The 10,036-nt window shown below is 37.8% G+C and overlaps 1 non-coding gene across 1 annotated transcript; it reads left to right on the top strand.

Annotated features, from left to right (window-relative positions):
* The first annotated feature begins 6,351 nt into the window (after positions 1–6,351).
* On the top strand, positions 6,352–6,481 carry LOC115899810. The gene has a single exon (XR_004059413.1). It is a non-coding gene; the product is annotated as a small nucleolar RNA SNORA51 (small nucleolar RNA).
* The last annotated feature ends 3,555 nt before the right edge of the window (positions 6,482–10,036 follow it).

The raw sequence follows: 10,036 nt of genomic DNA, 5'->3' as shown, positions 1-10,036 counted from the left end.
TGCCTCAGTAGACTGAGTACAGATAATATGCCCTCATCAATGTAGGTGGGCATCATCCAATCCATTGAAGGTCAGAATAGAACAAAAAGGTGAAAGAAGGGTAAATTCTCTCTCCCTTCTTGAATTGTAACACCCATCATCTCCTGCCCTGGAACATGGAATCTCCCAGTTCTCAGATTTTCAGACTCTGAAACTTATACCTGGGCCCATCACCGACACCACCCTGCCCCACCACCATTCGCAGGCCTTCAGCTTCCCCCTGAATTACACCAGGCAGCTTCCTGGTCCTTCGACCTGCAGAAGGCAGATGATGGGACTTCTTGGCCTCCGTAGTCACATGAGCCAATTCCTGTAATAGTTTGTGGAATACATAGCACAGCAGAGGGGAAAAGTGAGGAACAGATATGAGCTGAGAGCAGACCATCAGTTTCTTGGTACTGTTGGACATTCCTGCTACGTATTTTTCATCTTTCTTCGTCCTTATGTTTCAGGTGTTCTAATTTATCACAGTCTACTTTATTGCTTATCGTTTTTTTTTTTTTTAAGTCTGACAGTTTCCAGATAAATATTTGTATTTTTTTTTAAAAATTTAATGCAGTTATTTTAGATGTATTAAGTATTTTGTGACTTCTTTCGTCATCCTATATGTTTGCTCTGTTAATTCAGGAAAATACCTCCTTCTATCTCTTCATCCTTCTGAGATCGTTTTCTTTCTACCTGAAATATATGATTTTTCTTTTTGGTTTATTCTTGTTAGCAACAAACCCTTTTCATTTTTATTGGCCTAAAATGTCTTTAAAAAAAAAAAAAAAACTTCATTCTTAAAAGATAATTCAGGATTATCTTGAAAGATAATTCAGGATTATCTTGAAAGATAATTCAGGATTGATAGTTTATTTTATTGGAGTGTCTCTTTCTATCTTACAAGTCTCTTAACCTCCCATTTTTTCACATAGCTCTTCCAGGTTGCTACTTCTTTTTACAACTGCTTTAAATTTACTGTTTAACCAATCTATTTAGTCTCTAATTTCATTTATAGTCTGAAATTTCATCTCTATTTTTAAATCAAATCTTTCTAGTCAATTTTGGTAGTCTCATTTTTTTGGTCATGCTTTTAATATTATCTTTTAAAAAAGATATTTTAAACATATTTTTCGTTATTTTTATCAGATAATTCTAACAACTAGTGATTAAAGATCTGATTCTGTAGTTTTATGCTTAGTGTGACTCATCCAGGCAGCTTGGTTTTTAAGATGTCTGGAGATGTTTCTTAGAATTTCAACTGTGGAAATTCCTTGACGGTACTTTTGAAATGAATCTCTTCAGAGGGGTTTTGCTTTTGCTTCTTCTGGATGTGGTGTAAGGCAGTATTCTCCAACCTTTTTCCATGAAGTTGGTGGCTGGTGGGTTTGGGAGATGCCGGGGTGGCTTCAGGATGAAACTGTTCCACCTCAGATCATCAGGCATTAGTTAGATTCTCATAAAGAGCGTGCAACCTAGATGCCTCGCATGCACAATAGGGTTCACGCTCCTATAAGAATCACGGTCCTATCCTATTATGCTCCTATCAGAAGGCCACTGCTGATCTGAGGGGAAGCGGAGCCCAGGCAGTAATGCTGGCTCCTCGCTGCTCACTTCCTGTTGCGCAGCCGGTTCCCCGCCTGGGCGTTGGAGACCCCTGCTGTAAGACCTGAAATTAAGATTCTGTATTACGTGCTGCCTTGACATCTGAAACTTGGAGGACCTCAGATGGGCAAACTGTAACACCCCCTTAACAATTCTACTCCTTTGGATAAGGTCCCCTAGCCAAAAAAACGGTACTCACCATAGAGACCAAGCACAAGGCCCACTTACCGCTAAATGGCAGGCTTCAGTTTCCGGCCTTTCTGCGGAATGATTCAAACCAACCACAGTCTCTCACGTGAACCAAGGGTCACCTCATCCTCTTAATACTACAAAGACTGCCTCCCACAAAGACTGCCTCCCACAGTCACTCTGTGTTCACTCTGCAAGGACAACCCCCATGTGACCCTGCATGGCACGAGGTCTTCCTCCCCTGGGCTGTGCGTGTGTGTGATTAATAAACTGCTACCTATCTCTTCTGTCCAGGGTGGAGTGTGGTGTATTCAGCCATCTTCATAACCCTAGGTTGGGAAACCCTCCCTGGGGACAGAGTGAAGAGCCAGCAAATAAAACACTGGGCTTTGAGGGCATTACCCAACCTATAACACTTCAAGTAAATTTCTATCTTGGGATTTTGGAGACTCATTTACATGTAATATAAACACAGGTCTCAACTCCAGATAAGAGTAAGCAAAGTTTATACCTTCACCCGGGGAAAGAGTGTTTTTTCTTCCAGTGTTCTTCTTTACTCAAACTCAAACATAAGATAAATATAAACTCCACCATCTCTCTCTGGAGTGTTTTCTCTATCTACTACCTAGGGTGGGTGTTGCCCTGTAGCACTTCCACTCTTTCTATGAGGGTCTCTGATTTGACTTTTGGCCCTATCAGCACCATGGTTTATTTCCTACTCCCTACGCAGGACTTATTAAACCCACTCAAGGCATCCCCCAGATAAAATACTAACTCCTGTGCTTACTTGCACCATAATTTCTGCTTTTCTTGCCCTTTTACACTTCTAAGGAATTCTTGTTCCTTGTCAGAAGCTCCATCATGCATTACAAATATTTCTGTTTATATATTTTGTACAGCTGCCTTTTTCTCTATACCAGGAGGAGTTTTCTAAGCATTTCTCTCTCTCCCTCTCTCTTACACACACACAACCAGAATACAAAACTGAACTTGAACGTTTCTGTATGTGATTAAATGTTCTTCAAACATGTGATTATTATTGGTATCACAGCGTTTAATCATAGACCTTTAATCATAGAAATGCAACAATTCTATTTTCAGACATTGTTTCAAAATCGTAATATCTTTACAATTATAAATAGTGCTACAACTACAAGAAGATGTACAAAAATCTTTGTGTCACTGATTATTTCCTTAGAACAGATTCTTGGATGTGTTATTATCCTGACAAAGGGTATGAACTCTTTTGAGCTCTTGATATATTTTGCCAAATTGCTTTCTAGAAAGATTGTAGCAATTTACAATTCAGTGCAGTGTGTGTTAGGTGAAAAGTGATGTATCATAGATGATTTAATGTGCATTTCCTGATTACTCATGAAGTTGAACATTAACTGAGTGTGTTTTATGTTTAACCAATTCCCTTGTAAGAATACAAGGTGATTTTAATCATCCAATTTGGAACTTTGTTCATTTCTTCACTCAAAATATTTGTGAATCGTACTCTAAACATAATACCGCATTAAACCGAAGGATTAGCTCACCACCTTGGCGTACGTCAATACGTATGGAATAACTGGCATACAAGGCAACAATTATGTACTAAGGCAGAGAAATGCAGTGGAAAATGAAGACTTCTACTCAGTAAACACACTGCTGTACAAAAGAAGAGATCCTTATTTCACTGTTTTGAATAATCAAAATGACCCTTAATGTAATTTCATGCTTTCTCTTGAAAGGAAAATACCATATTGAAATCTAACTTGCAGTGATTTTTAATTTGGCTACTTTACAGTTAATATTGTTCTTCCACCCCAGGGCTGTTTTGGAACCATTCAGCACTTACTATTGCTATGCCTACGTCTTGTTCAACACCAGTCTTGTTTCCATTGTTGTTGAGAGGGAATCAGCTAACTGGCACCTAAAGCAATTTTGAGATATTATTTAATGAATTATTACAATTAATACAACTGATAAAATCGTCAGTTTTTCTTAGTTTTATTTATAACATTCATTCATATGACGTGTTCTTAAAAAAGTCTTCCTGTGTGATGCCTCCCTTGGAACAGCCATTCATTTGTCTTCCTGTTGCACTGTTGTAACTATTCATGAGAATTTCTCATCCTAGCAAAGGCCGCTCATGGGAAAATGTGGCCATCTCAATGAAACCGGGTGATACCCTCACCAGGATGGCCCTTCAAACCCCAGATAAACAGCTTTAGGCCTCTTCATTCTCTTTATTTCCACAGACAGAGGGCCTGTATGCTGCAGGCAAGGATAAAAACGTATGCACACATCTCATTTGTCTGAGTAACCAGTATCAGAGGGCTAATAGGAAAGAATATATATATTTACGTTTTATGGTATATATTTATATTTTAATATTATGTAGTATATGTAAATTTATAGACGTATTCGGTTGGTGTAAAAGTAATTGCAGTTTTTGACATTAAAAGTAATGGCAGAAACCACAATTACATTTTTACCACCCTAATAATATACATATATTTATATTACATATGATTTTATGTATAATGTAAACATATAATGTAAAAATATGTTTATATAATATAGAAGTATATACAAAATAGGAAAATATAAGTGTATGTAACAATGTAAAACATCAGTATATATCAAAATGTAAGTGTATATATACATATATAGTATATACTATATATTATATAAGAATATAATACATAATATTTTATATATGAACATTATATATGTACTATATATCTATATATAAAATACAATATAAAATATAGGGGTGTTGTGGGGGGGTGTGTATACACACATACATACATACATATACTTCCATTTAAAAAATAGAAGTAGGTAACATTTAATGCAGAAAAAAAGCAGACTATATATTAAGAAACAGTTTTATTAAGGGAATAATTTAGTTCTGTAAAGATAATCTTTGCACTACTCTCCTAGTGCACTGGCTGTATGAAGGCTCTATTTACTTTGTAGGTTGCCAGAGTTAAGAAATGTCTTTCCTAATCTCAATCACTGCAGGCCTAATATGGTAGATGTGATGGTCTATTAGCGTACCCTACACCACTAAGTCTTAGATTTACTGAAAGAGTTGGAGGAAAAAGCCAAAAAGGAGGGAGGGAAGGAAGTAGGGAAGAAGACAGAGAAGGATGGAAGGTAGAATGGTCTATAGGATGGCAGCCCTTCTGGTCTCAGCTGGAGTTGCTTGTGTATCCATAGGCAACTTTGCTGAACTTGGCTGGTCTCTTCCATTATGCTAGCATATTCTTGCTCTCATAGTAGTGGAATGGGTCAAAAAAAGAGAATAGTTAGTTTAGTTAGCTTAGTTTTAAGCCTAGAACTCAAGAGGCCTAGGCTCTATGATAGTTTCCATCATTTTCTATTGTCAAAATCAAATGATAGTTTCCATCATTTTCTATTGTCAAAAGCAAATGCCAATATGAATCTAGACTTAAGAAATAGGAGAATGGACTCTACCTCTTGCTAGAAGAAACTGCAAAGTTGTATTGCAAGGAAAATAAATAAAAAGGAGGTGAAAAATTGGAGCTATTTTTGAAATCCATCTACCTAATGTAATTATTTAAAATAAAGTTGTGTACATTATTCTCCCTAATTTTTCTTAGGTTTATTCACATTTATACATCTAACTTTTATAAAAACAAATGAAGTTATAGATATTTACCTCTGGGTTTCTTGTGTAAATAAGTTGATATGATCAGTATCTTTCCAGTCAGTATATATAGCTAGATTATTCTTTTTGATGGCTGCATAGGGTTTAATAAATAATGATTCTGTAATTTGTTGAACCATTTTACCTATGGATGAAAACATAGTTGAGATTTTTTTTCTATTGCAAGCATATCATTACAAGCACATGTTTGTATACTCATGGTTTTAATTGTAAAGCTTTGTTTCCTAGAAGAGTAATTTCTAGTTGGAAGGGTGTGTACATATTTCATTTTAATGGATGATATTTACTTTATAGAAAGGAACTAGTATTGGTGATATATTTGTCATAGTAATTAATGTTAGCTGCTGGAACAGATAACCGTAAAACACAGTGACTTAACACAAAGTCAGATATAAATCAGATTATCTTGGATCTACCCCATGTGGTGACTCAGGAACCCCAGCTTTTTCTACCATATGCCTCTGCCACCTCAGAGAATGGGCTCAGAGTTCCCTCACTAGGTCCTCTTATTCAATAAAGTGTCAAGAAGAAAGGGAGCAAACAAACTACGGAAGATAACAAGAGATGTTTTAAGGCCAAGACTTGAAGTGGCATATTTTCTTCCACCTATGTTACTTTGGTCAAAATTCAGTCAAATCATCCAATCTGACTAACTACATGGAAGGCTGGGAAATACAGCTTTCTTGTTTGCCCAAGAGTAGGAGCAGTATTGGCTAGCATCTGGGCAGTGCGTGTCTCTGATGATGATGTTTTCTGTACACAATATTTCTATTATCGTTATTATTGTTATTATTATTTGAAAATCCTGAAAAGCTCAAAAAGGAACAAGGAGCAAATAATAATCCCAGAACAGCCTCCTGGTATTTAACACAGGTGTGTTCTTACACTGACTATGCAGAAAGAGAAGGAAATAAACCTACCCCATACGCATTTCAGCCCTGGGCCCTGCGCCTCATCTATATTGTGAATAGGGAAATATGGAAGGCCATCGTTCCAGACCTTTTAAAATTGGAAAAGGAATCAAATATTCTCTATCCATTCCATCCCAGACCTAGAGGTAAACATTGCTAACAATTTGGAGTTTATCCTACTTGGTTTGTTTCTGTAACACGCACCTACCTGTTTTATTAAGTATGTGTTTATGTATATTCCTATATGTTATGAGCTGAATTGTGTCGTCCCAAACTTTATATGTTGAAGTTCTACCCCCGACTACCTCAAAATATAACCATATCTGGAAACAAGGTCTTTAAAGGAATACAGAAATTAAAATGAGTTTGTTGGTGTGGGCCCTAATCCAATAAAACTGGTGTCTTTCTAAAAACAGATTAGGACACAGGCACAGAGGGAAGGCCATGTGAAGACACAGAGAGAAGAAAGTCACCTACCAGCCAAGGAGAGAGGCCTCAGAGGAAAGCAGCCCTGCAGACACCTTGATATCAGACCTTCGGTCTCCAGAGCTGTGAGAAAATACATTTCTGTTGTTAAAGTCACTAAGTCAATGGTACTTTGTTATGGCAGCCCTAGCAGACTAATACACACACATAATCACACACAAAATACGTGATTTCAAACGCTTTCACACCCTTTCCCAACTACCCATTGTACATAAATGTTTCTCCTCCCTCATTTCTTTTCTTTTCTAGAAGTAAATCTTTTTTAAGTATTTGCCTATATGTTTAAAATATTGGGGGGGCAGTGATTTCACTTACACTTTCTCAATTTCTAGTGAGTATTAGAATTTTTCCACATGCTACTGACTATTCACTTATTTGCATTTCACCTTTGGTAAAATAGCTGTCATTTATCCATTTTTTAAATAAGTTTTTTAATTTAAAGGAATTGTTTATATATTACGAATCACAATACACTGTTATACAAGTTGCAAAGGTTTTCTCCCAATCTGTCATTTGTATTTTGACTTGACTTGTTTTATGAAATGGTTTGATTTATAGATGTTTCACATTTTTCTATTTCATAATGAGCTTCTACTTTTTAGATGCTATGCTCTATGCTGCAAGTCATACTGTGATCCACAAGTCAAAATGCTTGTTCTCTGAGGCCAGTGGTGGTGGCTCATGCCTGCAATCCCAACACTTCAGGAGGTTGAGGCAGGAAGATCCTCGAGCCCAGAAGTTCAAGACCAGCCTGGGCAACATAGTGAGACCCCGTCTCTATAAGACATAAAAAAAATTGACCAGGCATGGTGGTGCACATCTGTAGTTCCAGCTAGTTGAGAGGCTGAGGTGGGAAGATCACTTAAGCTCAGGAGTTCAAGTCTGTAGTGAGCTATGATTGAGGTAAGGCACTGTACTTCATCCTGGGTAACAGAGTGAGACCTTGTTTCAAAAAAACAAAAGAAAAATAAAAGAATCCCTGTTCTCAAGAGTATACGCTTTTGGTTGGTTGAGAAGGATGCATGTGGAAAACATCATACAAGAAGAACAAACACTACATCTGGGGCAAGGAGGTGAAGAAAGGCTTCACAAAAAAGGAGAGGTTATGGAGCATCTTGAAACGAAGTTGGCCAAAAAAAATCTGGTATTCTAGACATGTTTATTAGACCTCCCAGCCCCACAGGATCTTAAATGGCAGCCTCAGAAGTATTCTTTTTTTATTTGACTGGTGATGTTTATGGATAGTATGGTGAGGGGATGGGCTGCAAAAGTATTAGACAAAGAGGAAAGGGAAAGTTGATCTACCCTCAGGCTTTCAAGAAAAGCTCAGAGCAGAGCAGCCTAAGCACGGTGGCAGGAGCACAACTCTGGCCTCTTGGTCGCACTTTCTCCCAAATGCAAACACCCTAACCCAGGACCTGCACAGGTAGATGATGAACCTTGGCCCTCACCAGTCCTGCTAGACTTCCTTGGTCCTTGCCACATCACTCAGACAGACTCAGCATATTACATGCACATGCGACCATGTGCTCTGAAGTCACCTTGAGTCACTTCAGCCACACCTGTGAAAAAGTAGCTTTGCATAGTGGAGAAGCAGGTACCTGCAGAAGCAGCCAGGGCTAGAATTACTGCCAGCGCTTACCTGCTGTGGGACTAAACCACTTCTGTGCTCCAAGTTCTCCAAGGAACTGGGATTAATAATAGAGTCCACCTCATGGAATAATGGGATAACACATTTTTTTGTTGTTGTTGTTTTTGAGATGGAGTCTCGCTCTATTGCCCAGCCTGGAGTGAAATTGGATGATCTAGGCTCACTGCAACCTCTGCCTCCCGAGTTCAAGTGATTCTCCTGTCTCAGCCTTCTTGAGTAGCTGGGATTACAGGTGTGAGCCACTGTGCATGGCCGGGTTAATACATTTAAGGAGCTTAAACCAGTGCCTACTATTAGTGCTCAATAAATATTAGAATCATTCACCTTTGTAGGTCTCCCTACCATAAGGTATGCATTGCACTCTATTTTTTTTTTTTTTATGCTTTAAGTTCTAGGGTACATGTGCACAACATGCAGGTTTGTTATATATGTATACATGTGCCATGTTGGTGTGCTGCACCCATAGCAGCCCATGAAGCATCACAAAGCAACGGTCAACCTGGTTGGTATTTTTCAATTTCTGTACAAGTCTTTGTGTCTGATCACTTGGCAATGAGTATTATTCGATCTCATCTGTAGTCTCTGGATCTTGCCAGAACTTCAAAATCTCAAAATATTTTAGAAAAGAAACTGTACACTGGTTTCCCACTTACTTAAGGTATTCTTAACAGAGAGATATGGAGCTGGAAGGGGATTCTTGATCAAGATGACGGTGGAGATTAGCACGTTGACTGGAAACACCAAATGGTAAAAACAGTAAACTCATCTGCGCATAAGGAAAAATCACAGATAATTCAGGAAAGTTTTGATCTTGCTATTAAAGGACAATGTAAAAGAGACTTTCTACTTTCTTTGCCCCAGAAAAACCCCAGACACTACTTAAAAATAGGTTCAAATATATCCCAAAATGCAAATGGAAAATACTGTGCTACATCGTTGGTTCACTCAGTTCTTTCTCATATTCTATAAATGAATAAACATAATGCTTCCAATTAGAACAAGTGGTTACTTTATGTGGGGACCAATGAAGTCAATGTTATTTTCACACTCCCTTAATGAATTTCAAATCCCAACACTGAAGAATGTTTTGCTATGCCCTTACTTCCTCCTGCTTGTTGAAGCCCAAAGGCCCAGAATAAGGATCTGATCACCAAACCAAACTTATTTCAAATCCTACATCTTTGGCTTTTAATACAGTACATCCTTGCCACCTTTGAGCCACTTGTGGATCTTCCTATCATAAGTTATGCATTGCACTCTTAATAGCATCCTTGTCTTATGGATTAGGACATTGAGGATCAGAAAGGCAGATTCACTCCCCAAAAGCACAATTTGTATTTATGCCCAGGTTGGGTAGATTTCAGAGGTATTGTCTAGGTCTTCAAATTGGGGACACTCACTCTAATAGCAAATAGTAAGTTTGATTATGTCTACATGTTTATAAGTTTGTATCTATACATTCTGAAAGATTTAAACTAGAAAATAGAT

The sequence above is a fragment of the Rhinopithecus roxellana genome, chromosome 9 (genome assembly GCF_007565055.1).
Source record: "Rhinopithecus roxellana isolate Shanxi Qingling chromosome 9, ASM756505v1, whole genome shotgun sequence".
NCBI classification, from domain to species: Eukaryota; Metazoa; Chordata; class Mammalia; order Primates; family Cercopithecidae; genus Rhinopithecus; species Rhinopithecus roxellana.
Note: the sequence above shows the minus strand (reverse complement) of the source record. Positions and strands in the feature narration are given on the sequence as shown.